Source organism: Gracilinanus agilis, chromosome 3 (assembly GCF_016433145.1).
Source record: "Gracilinanus agilis isolate LMUSP501 chromosome 3, AgileGrace, whole genome shotgun sequence".
In the NCBI taxonomy this organism is placed as follows: Eukaryota; Metazoa; Chordata; class Mammalia; order Didelphimorphia; family Didelphidae; genus Gracilinanus; species Gracilinanus agilis.
In genome coordinates, this window is record NC_058132.1 from 318,047,632 (window position 1) to 318,058,969 (window position 11,338).

Below are 11,338 nucleotides of genomic sequence, written 5' to 3' on the forward strand. Positions count from 1 at the left end.
CTGTCCAGCAGCCCATTGGGAGCACTTCCTCCCTCCCCTGTTTGGCGTAAGGCAGGAGGCTCACATGTGGCATGAGGATTGTAGTTTGGGCACTCAGTCTCTAAGGTCTCTAAAAGGTTTGCCATCACTGGTCTAGACAAGCTTCAGATAATTGATTGGTCATAGTTGGTTCTTAGACAAGAGAATAGTATAGTAAAACCAGGATTTTAGGAAAACAAATCATAATAGAACCTCATTTTATGCAACCAATTTGTTCCAAGTCCCTTTGTTAAGTTGAAAATCATACATAATAGTGAATTCCATTATTTAATAAGAATTTCTCATACAAATATACCAGGTACTTTAAGATTTTTCTTAGGCATTTGAGAGCTACCAGCATCACTGCTCTTATACTTTGGGCACATTATTTATAACTAAATAGCATTAATGAAATAAAAAGAAGCACTATTCTGACAAAAACATAAACTAGAAACTCTGGACAAAGACTGATATGGGAGCTAATATTTGGGGCAAAACTCACACTGACCATTCTCAGAAAGAGAATGACTGTGATTGGGCAAACTGCTGTGAAACTTCATGCAGTTTGGGGAAATGAAACAGATTTAGCACAGAATTAAAATCTTTTTTATCTTACATATTTGTCTACTTTTTTTTTAATTTCCAAAGGCATATATCTGAATTCACACATGTCGAGTTCATGTAAAACAAGGTCCTGCTGTAGTCTTCACAGTATTTAAGCATCAACCATTATCTCTAGCTATAGATATCATAAATCTCTAAATAAAATATGACCAAAATATAATAGAAAAGATTTACACTAAACTAAGAGTAAGGAGGCCAGGGTTCTTGTCTTGCTATACGACTATTGCTATGGGATGTTGAGCAAGTCATTTCCCTTTGTTGGACCTCATTTTTCTCATAGGTCAAATGATTAAGTTGGAGTAAATATTCCCTAAAGTTGTAGTCCCATTGCAGCTACAAAATTAAAGCAGGGGTCGGCAACCTTTTTGGCCGTGAGAGCCATAAACGCCACATTTTTTAAAATGACATTTCATGAGAGCCGTACAGTGCTCACAGTGCAGCTCCTGTAACAGCGCCTGAAAAAAATCGACTTTATGGCTCCTGCAGAAAGAGCCATATCTGTCTCTCAAAAGAGCCAGATATGGCTCAAGAGCCATACATTGCCAACCCCTGCATTAAAGGATCAGGATTAATGTTGACACGTGTCACATTTATTCCAAAGTGGAAAAAATTCATTATAATGTGGTTCACCTTTATCCTAGAAATTACCCCTTCCCCTCCCCAGAACCAACCTTAGATATATATCACTATAATATATAGTTCTTTTTTCCCTACTGCCACAGGTTAGGGTCTAGGATTCTGAGTAAGGAAGTGCAAATTGTTCTTGGTATCATGAAGTAGACTGATAAGCAACTTGTAAAAAACAAATCTAAGTCATTTTCTCAACTACCACTAAAAAGTGTTACCTTGGCTCCCCTTTACAGATTTTCACCCTTCCATATAAGCACCTAAAGGGGATTTCCTGAATGTGGAAAATGGTCTATTAGTTTCCCCATCAATGAGCATAGTACTTGTCAGTTTCTCAGTATCTTTCCCCTCTGTCATTTTATCCTCCTCTAAACAGTGGTCAGATAGACTATATGATTTCAGCTCAAGAGGAAAAAAAACCCATACCCAATAATATGAGAAAAATTCAATCAACTTCTCTTTCCTTCTCCTAACTACCATTGAAAATTATCACTTTGCCTCCCTTTTATCTTCCTCTAATTGTCAGGCACTATAAAACAATCAATCCACTTTCCAATAAAACCAGCCCCACCACCTTATATCACACTGAGGCTTTTGGTGACCAAGAATGAGTCTGTATTCTTGGTCCCTTCCAAGTCCTCCACAATATTATCTAAAATAATTTCTATTTATATAGTGCTTCAAGGTTTAGAATGAGCTTTACTCATTACAACTCTGTGAAAAGTGTTGAAGAGACTTGACTAATATCTCCTAATTAGTGTCAAAGATTAGATTAAGACAACTCCAAGACCAGCTCCTTCTACACACTAATAGTCAATCAACACATTTATTGATCTTTAAACTTAATTCATAACTCAGCTGGTCTATAATGGCTTAAGTTAAGAAATCTAGCTTTCTTGCTAATTGTTGAATTTCCAACCAATTATGTTGTTCCCTGATCCCAGCTCTATAACCAATCATTTTGTATTTATCCCATGATGTCATCTACCCTGTTCTGCTCTGTTCTGTATTCCTCAAAACCCTATAAAAGGGAAACTGTCCTCTTACTCAGGGCATTTGGCATAATGGAGGAAATCAACTGACCCATTATTGAGAGGCTGCATGTTGCTAATAAATGTTATCTTGCTCAGAAATCTGCTTCTATATATCGAGAGCTTAATGCCTCTCCCTCCTACAGATATTGTGGGAAAGACTGTACCCCTGAGATCTAAAAGGAAATATTTATACATTTGTTCTTGCTCTAATATCTTGGAAATAAATATACTTTGTAAAAGCTAATCAATGTTAATTGGTTAAAGAGAAGAAGTGCTACTCACTGGGGCCACTTAAAGTGGGGGAACACAATCAGTCAGGGTTAATGGCAGAGAAAAGAGACTCCTTAATCTTCCCAGAGTACCTGAGAATATTGAGGAGATTGAGCAAGCTTGGCTCTGAGAGACTGGAGACAGTCATCCATGTTGTACTAGTCATTGTTTCATATAACACAGAGTTAGCTGGAGAGGTCTATTCTTAGAACTACAATGGTAGTGAAAAAGGAATCTGCCAACAATCAGTTTGAAAACTGTGAAGATATATTTGCCGAGAATGATGCAATTCAATTTTTGGCAATGTCAACACATCCCTATATCTAATGGAGTTGTGCTAGTGGGTGATATACTAGCTAATTAAAAACTCATTAGTCAAAAAATTAGTCATTCTCTTCCAAAATTCTGTTCACCAACCTGCTGCCTCTGCCCTCTCCAATAGAGCCACACAGCTGCAAAAATAATCTTGCCTTAGCATAAGTCTGAATATATCATTCCTCTGCTCAAAAAAATCTTTTGTAGCTCCCCATTATCTTTGAGGTACAATATAAACTCCTTTACCAGACATTTGAGGACCACCAAGGTCTGGTCACCACCTACCTTTCGAGATTAGTTTCATACCACTCTCCACTTTGCCAGCTCTACTTCATTATATAAAAGTAACTGTTCTCAAATTTGACAGTCTCATATCCTCCATCTCACACTCACATGCAATATGGTTCTTTATCCCAACCTCATTGGAATGCATGTGTAAAAGAGTGACAGTTGATTTGTCTGGAGAATGTCTTCTGAAAAATATAGTTGCTTACTTAAGTCTACTCTTGACAATTAAATCAGTTGTGTGTGGTATATATAGATCTGCTCAGAATTCTAAGATAATTTTAGTTACTGTGATTAGTTTGACTCAGGGTTCTGAGATAAAGATTTCTCATTGACACTTGACAATCTTTAGTAACTGAAATATATGGAAAACAAAGTATTCTCTGGTGATTGGGATATGAAGAATTTAATGATGTTGAGGTTAATAACTTGGGAAATATAGATAGAAAACAATTCAATGATTATGAGATGAATGCAATTTCCATGATCATAGACAGAAGATGAGAACTAAGTTTATAGGTAGAGGCCTTTCTAGAGTGGACCCAGAATCTGAATCAGAAATACAAAAGGGATGAAAGAACAGATTTCCAAACTCCACTGTCAGTCTGAAGCTGGACACGATGGATGTACAAAGTTGCTGTTGAGGATTAAGTTCAACTGAGAAAAGGAACAGCTTGGAAGCAGAGAATAAGAAAAAAAATCCATCAGATTGACTAGATTGGCTGAAATTTCATACCCAGAGAGTTATTAGTCAAGTCCAGAATAAATCAAGTCAGGTTAGCAGGAGAAGCATCCATTCAACATAGCAGCTATGGATTATCAAAGAACTTTTCCTGGAAAAGAACAGTTCAATCCATTTCAGTTTCCATCGAGAGAGAAGACAACCCAATACATAGTTCCATAATGGTAACCTAGATTTAACTCATGTGCTTCCCTGCCAGTTTTCCATGTGGATTATGAGTGCATTGGTAGATTGATTCATGTATATAATGTACTTATTATTCTCTCATTTGTTTTAATATTGTATTATTAACTTGTATTATTTCTTTTACTTTATTTCTAAATAAATGATTATGTTCCTGACCACTTCCTCCTTAATCTGCATTCTGTCTTATCATCCCTCTACCCTTTCTCTTAGTTACTTCCTCTCCTACTTCCTGGTAGGGTTAAGATGGATTTCTATACCCAGCTAAGTGTGTTTATATATATTTTGTCTTCCTTATTTGAACCAATTTAAATGAGGCTCAAGCATTGCCCACTTCCCCTCATTTCCCCCTCCATTGTAAAAACTCTTCCTGTGTACCCTTTTTATGTGAGATAATTTTCCCTATTCTTCTTCCCCCTTCTCCCAGTGCACCCCTCTTTCTCAACCTTCTATTTTTCTTTTGAGATCCCAACATCTAGGACCATAACCATCCCCTTTGTCTAAGTAGACTCCTTCTACGGGGTCCCATGCTGTTGGGAGTTATCATCTTCCCATTTGGAAATGTAAATACTTTTACCTTATTGAGTTCCTCATGATTTTTCACTCATGTTTATCTGTTTGTGAGTCTCTAGATTGTGATGTTTGAATGTCAAACTTTTTATTCTTTTCATCTGGAATGCCTGGAAGTCCTCTATTTCATTAAATGCCCTTTTCCCCTCATATACTCTGAGTATGCTTTCAAATTATGGAAGAATGACTCAGGTTTATACGTAGACTGTAATCCATTTATTATTATTATATTCTTTTTTATGGTTCCAAGATTATCGATTTAGCACCAGAAAGAATCTCAAATATCAAGCCTCATTTCCTCATTTTGTAGATGAAAAACTGAGTCTTAGAGAGAATAAATGATTTGTTCACATGTAGTAAGTGGAAAGAGCGGTCATTTGAATCCAGAATCTCTGACTCCAATTGTAATGTTCAAATTTCCCCTACACAGTGCCCTCTGGGACTTATATATAACTTTCTGCGTTTGCACTTATAAGAAAAAAAGCTCCCAACTTCCAGACATGATAATTCACTTAAACATTTAAAAGCTGAAGAAATCTCTAACAATTCTAATTACACTTTCTAGTAGCCAAGTCTATGCAAACTGGTTTTAAAATGGTTAATGTCATAAAGTTTTTAAAAGTATAAGTTAAAAGTTGAAAAAAAAAGTGCAAACCATATTTTCCAGAAAATTTTCCCTAACATACAATCTTTCTCTACCCTATCTATGGAGCAATAATTTTTCAAAGTCTATAACTTATTATTTGGAGGAAAAGGGAAGGGTATGCTTATCTTTGAGAAATACTCTGGCAAGAGCTACAAGGTTTACAATTCACTGTTTCATGAGGTAACCCTAACTCTTCTTTGGGCAAAGTTCCTTCATCTTCTTCTTCTTTTGTGGTCAGATTGGACCATAAGACATAAACTGAAGAATGCTGCTGCTCTTAAAAGTATTTAGCAAAAAAAAAAAAAAAAAAGAAAGAAAGAAAGAAAGAAAGAAAGAAAGAAAGAAAGAAAGAAAGAAAGAAAGAAAGAAAGAAAGAAAGTCCTTGGGAACAATCCATGTCTCCTATTTTCCACCTCAGCACAGCATTTTGTACAAGTGGATTGGTGATTCTCGAGCAAGACTTTTTAAAAATCACAAGTTTGTTAGAGCTGAAAGGGGGCCCTTATGTCAGTTAGTGCAATGCCCTCCCCTGCACAAAGAAACCAAGTCCAAGAGAAGGGAAGTAATTCATCCAAGATTACATGGAATCTTTTGGCTTTGTGTCCAATGCTCTTCTCTGTTCTGCCACATTCTTCCAGGGACCCTTCCTAGGTAACAGTTTGAGAAGGGCTAAAAGTAAATTGCAAAGATCCACATAGCACCTGACAGATATGCAAAATTAAGTTCTGAATATTCTCATCTATATTCCCATAGTTTATTGAAAAGACAAAAGCATAAACTGAGACTATAAGGAACAGTTTCTTGGTTCTTCCAATTCCTCAATCATTTATTGAAAAATTCTTCTTACAGGATAATTGGAGAACAACCTTGTCCTGAGAAAACAGCTCAGGGGCCTCTGAAGTCAACTTCTTCTTTTTACACATGTGAAAATTTACTTAGAAGAAGTAACTGCCAAGAGCTGAGAATTGAATTCAGCTTTTCCTATTCCAGACCCCAGTCATAAGATACAGAGATGGAAATGAGCATAGAAATTACCTTTTCCTATTCTTTTATCCTCTTTCTACCTTCTATAGGGCTAATCAGAATTCATACCTGTGTCTATTCAACTTTTGGGCATTAAAACAGGAAAAACTTGGAAAACTGGTCCTCAAAGCTCTTCCTGCTGGTGCAACATGGGAAATTCATTTAGCGGATTCATTATTTGCCCAAAAATGTCCAAGATAGAATAGTAAAGTTTCATAGGGCCTTCAATGAGCTCCTGGGACCCTATTCTATCACCTTTCTGTCTTTATGCAAACTTAACTATTTGTTATGCAGGAAACTTTAGGTGTGGCAGGAGCAGAAATTCTTTCAGAAAATCAAAGCAAATAGGAATAGCAATACCAGATGCTATAGGTCACACAAACAGTTCTCTATTGAGGACTTTATTATGTGTCAGGCATTGTTCTAAGGCCTAGAATACTAAGAAAAAAAACTGAAGGACTTCAGTATAGTTGCATGAAAATATATATATGAATATGGAAATATGATTGCATGACAGAACACTTATAAGTTATTACCTGATGTCTTGGGGAGGAGAGAAGAGAGAGAAGGAGGGAGTAAAATGGTTAGAAAAATGTCAGGAAACAATTACTAAAATTGTATCAACGTGTAATCTAAAAAAGAAAAATATAATTTAAAATGTTTTCTAACTTCAAATAATCAAAAAAAAAAAAAGACTGCATTGGACCTTCTCACGGTGATACAACTTGGAAACTATTCTAGAAACCACTGGAAAAGGGAACATTCATTTCAGGTAAAGTGGAGCAGAGTCAGAGAAATGAATAGGCCTCCCTGGGCTTCCCAAAAGGAATTATTTCATTTGAAAACAAAAATAATGTGAATAAGCTATTATATTTGTTGAATCCTTCCCAAACCAACTTAACTTTATTGAGGCAGACTACTTAGTATCTATTTAAATAGGTACAAATAAATTTTAAATAAATGCTAGAGGGTACTAAATCTAAGTTCTAATTTCAATGACTTTCACATAACTCCCAAGGTACAGGCACCAGAGAGAAACCCAAACTGTTCCTACACAGTGCCTACCCCCTACTACAGACTGATCAGTCTCTCACCCCATCTATCCTTCTACCCTTCTTCTCTCTCCAAAAGCCTTCCAATCTTAATCCCACACACACTATGTGTACTCAGGTTTTCACACACCTTTTATTCCTTTGACTTTTACTGGACCCAGGGAGAGAACCTTGTGTATAAGAAGACCAATACTTGGGTTCCAGGTGGAATGCGACAAGGAAACGATTGTCAAAGTCACAGAAGGGCATTGGCCTGACTAGTGCTGCTTTTCCTGATGCTCTTTCTTCTGTTGAGCCCCTTCTTTCCCTCTTTAGGGGAAGGCTCCTGCCTCCGATGCTGGCCAGACCTACTCCCACTGGTGCAATATGACTTAGAGGTACTATGGGGCTCCCATCAGCCACCTCTGTATCTTGCTACCTGCCTTCGAGTCCTACTTTTCAAGAAGAATGTCCCAGTCAATCCTCAATTCCTTGGTGAGAGAGGGGAAAGGAAAAATTGTGCCCTGCCCATAGTTTCTAGCTTAGAACCTTGAATCCCTGACTCAACATCCTCTACACCCTTCCCCTCAGATCGTGCCCATCTAGAAGAGGAAGCTGCCATATTCTTCAATCACCTAGATGCTGCAATTAAGGAATGGCGGTCTGGTGAGGGGGTTTGATGATTGGGTTTTCTAGAATTGGAGCAAGGGTGGACAGACAAGGTCTGGAGCTCAAGGATTGTCTTAGAAAAAAGAATTTGACCACTGTTCATGGGGAGTAGGGGATAGGAGGCAGGGGAATCTGAAGCCAGCTCAAACCTGGTCACCAAAAAAATAAATTTTCAATGAACCTTTATACCACAGAAATTGGTAAATGCTGCAAATTAGAGTTTAATGTGTTGTCTTGGTGGTCTAGACTTAAAGCAATGGAGAAAATGTTAATAATGCAGAGTAACCTTAAAAGTGTCATAAATGCTGCTTTTTTTTTCTTTTCAGAGAGCTGTTGTTAAATATTTACCAGTTTACCACTGACGTATGCTTTTCTCTTTCTCTTTATTGATTCCCTGTCTTCCAAACTCTTTTCCACCCAGATAAGACCAAGCTCTTGGCCAAAATTCAAATCCATGGGAAACGATTTCTTCAGGGACTACAGAAGGCAGCTCAGGCACTGAAGGACAAGGGTGAGGGGTCAGAACCAACACTGGCCTCATATCCAGCCTTACACTCTTCTCAATGACAGAGGATACAAGAACCTAAATCACACATCTCTCCCAACCCTCTTTTCTGCCCTCTCATATACTTTCTCAGCATCTCCACCTGAGTCCTCTTTCCTTAGTCCTCTTTCCATGGCAGAGAAATTTAACAATCATTTAAGAACCTATATACAGCAAGGACTATAACCTGAGGAAAATTAAAGAAGAATTGGTCACTAACAATTGGGGCAGTCAGGGAAAGTTAAAGGAAAAAGATAATATTTGAACTGATACAAGACAGACAAGTATTCTGAGAGACAGATGAGACTTGTAGTGTGAGTTTGGGAAATAGCCATGTCCTATTTGGCTAGAACACAAAGTTTGTAAGGAGACAAGTATAAAATAAGGCTGAAAATCAGATTGTAGAGGGCCTAAAATGATAGGCTAGGGAGTTTGTTTTTATCATATAAGAACAATAGACAAGCACTAATGGTTTGGGGACAGAGGAGTTAGTGGTATGACCAAGTTTCCTCCTCAAAGGATTGTGGTAACTGTGTGAAGGAGGCTGGATCAAAGGAGGGAGCGACTGAGATCAGGGACATGGTGATGAGAGCCTGAATGATGTTGAGGAAGAAGCTAAGAAAAGAGGGCAGGTGCTAGAGATATTATGGGAGTGAGACAGCAAGACCTGACAACCAATTGGAGATATAGAAAGTGAGAGTGGGAAAATTTTAGGATAACTTTGAGCTAGGTTGTCTGCCAACCTAGTAGATATCTGGGATGATGATGCCAAGGAGTGTGCTGGTAAATGCTAAACAATCAGATCCCAGAAACAGGAAATTTTGAAGAAGGAGAAACTTGAAGGGGGGAAGATAATGAATTCCACTAAATTTGAGATTCCTACCATATATCCAAGAAATATTTTGGAAAATAGTTGGTAAATCATGATTGAACTACAGGAATAGAGCTAACAATAGATAGATGGATAGGTAGACAGACAGATAGATTAGATAGATAGATAGATAGATAGATAGATAGATAGATAGATAGATAGTTGATAGGTGAATGGATGAGTGGATGGATAGGTAGATGGATGGATAGATAGATGGATGGATAGATAGATGGATAGAGAGAGATAGGGAGATAAATATAGAGCTAGAGAGATGGATAGATAGATAGATAGATGGATAGATAGATAGATAAGTGGATGGATGGATAGATGGATAGAGATATAGAGATAAATGCAGATATAGATAGATAGATAGACAGACAGACAGACAGATAGATAGATAGATAGATAGATAGATAGATAGATAGATCTGAATTCTGTTCCTGAAACTTACTACCTAGGTGATCTTGGCAAGTCCCTGGACCCCTCAGAGTCTCAGCTTTCTTATCTGTTAAATAAGGCAATTGATTATCTCTGAGGATCTCTCAACTTTGAATCGTAAGATACCAAAATTCCATTCTCTCACTCCTTCCCTACTTCTTATTTTTCTTCTACCTGCACATCACCAGAATCCTTCCTTATTTCCTCCCCTTAGTCCTTTTTCCCCCAGTTATGTCATTCACAGACCCACCCCCACTCCAGCAGTGGCAGTTTTCCTATCATCTTGCTTTTCCCAGCAGTCTGCAGTCAATCCTGTTGTAAGTATATTTGAGGTCTAGGTGAGGGCAAGGGGCTAGTGTGGGAAGCTTTTTTCTAAGTCTAAGTCTAACACACACTGGTTCTCCAGCCTCAGGTCCCTCCACAGAGGTAGTTGATTGCATCAGCTGTGAGAAGTACTATATGACCTGCAAGGACCCCGTACTTTGTAAGGGTAAGTACTTCTTTGATATCTGGGTCTTAATGTCACTAACTTACTTATGCCAATAATGACTGAGCTCTGACCCCACATGACTAACTTCATTTAACATCATCCCATACTACTCATCTAACTCCACACTGATCTTTTACCTCATACCAACTCTGGACCTTATGCTGATCTCTGGGGCCATACTGGCCAATATTTCCCAGATACCTTCCTACCACAGACCCTTTGGATTGGAAGTATTATCATCTTCATCCTCTGTATATTCGTATCAACCTTTGGAGCTGGGTGAGTAGTCAACTGAGTAAGGACCACCCCCAGTTCCTAACTTCTGACACACACCCCCCAATCCATCCATATCCTTATCTTCTTTGGTCTTCCCTATCTCCCTCCTACTTACTCCCATTGCCCTAGTCCTCCAGTTTCATCCTTTGCTCTGACTGGACTCATCTCTTTCTTGTTTCTCAATCTCAGGTTGTACTACTTCTGGTGGAGGCCCAAGAAGCTTGGGAAGGGTCCTGTAGGGCTGAAGGAGCCAGCACCAGGACCAGTACCAGCTTCAACACAGACAGCACCATCACCACCATCACCACCATCACCACTATCACCACCATCACCACCACTACCACCACCACCACCACCAGCACCAGCTCCATCGCCAGCTCCACCATCACTTCCACCACCACCAGCTCCACCATCACTTCCACCACCACCAGCTCCACCATCACTTCCACCACCACCACCTCCACCACCACCTCCACCTCCACCACCACCCCTATCACCACAAATAACACCACAACCACAAGCATCACCAGCATCATCATTATCACCATCAATACAAACACTACCACTACTACCACAAACAAAAACAAAATCACTATCACCAACACAAAGTGACTCAAACAAATCATCATCTCCACCACCACCACCACCACCACCACCACCACCACCACCACCACCACCACCA

General features: G+C 38.6%; 1 long non-coding RNA gene across 1 annotated transcript; it reads left to right on the plus strand.

Moving 5' to 3' along the window:
• The first annotated feature begins 9,849 nt into the window (after positions 1–9,849).
• On the plus strand, positions 9,850–10,982 carry LOC123239378. Its single transcript, XR_006505729.1, has 3 exons — positions 9,850–10,207; positions 10,297–10,380; positions 10,578–10,982. It is a non-coding gene; the product is annotated as an uncharacterized LOC123239378 (long non-coding RNA).
• Positions 10,983–11,338: the final 356 nt, after the last annotated feature.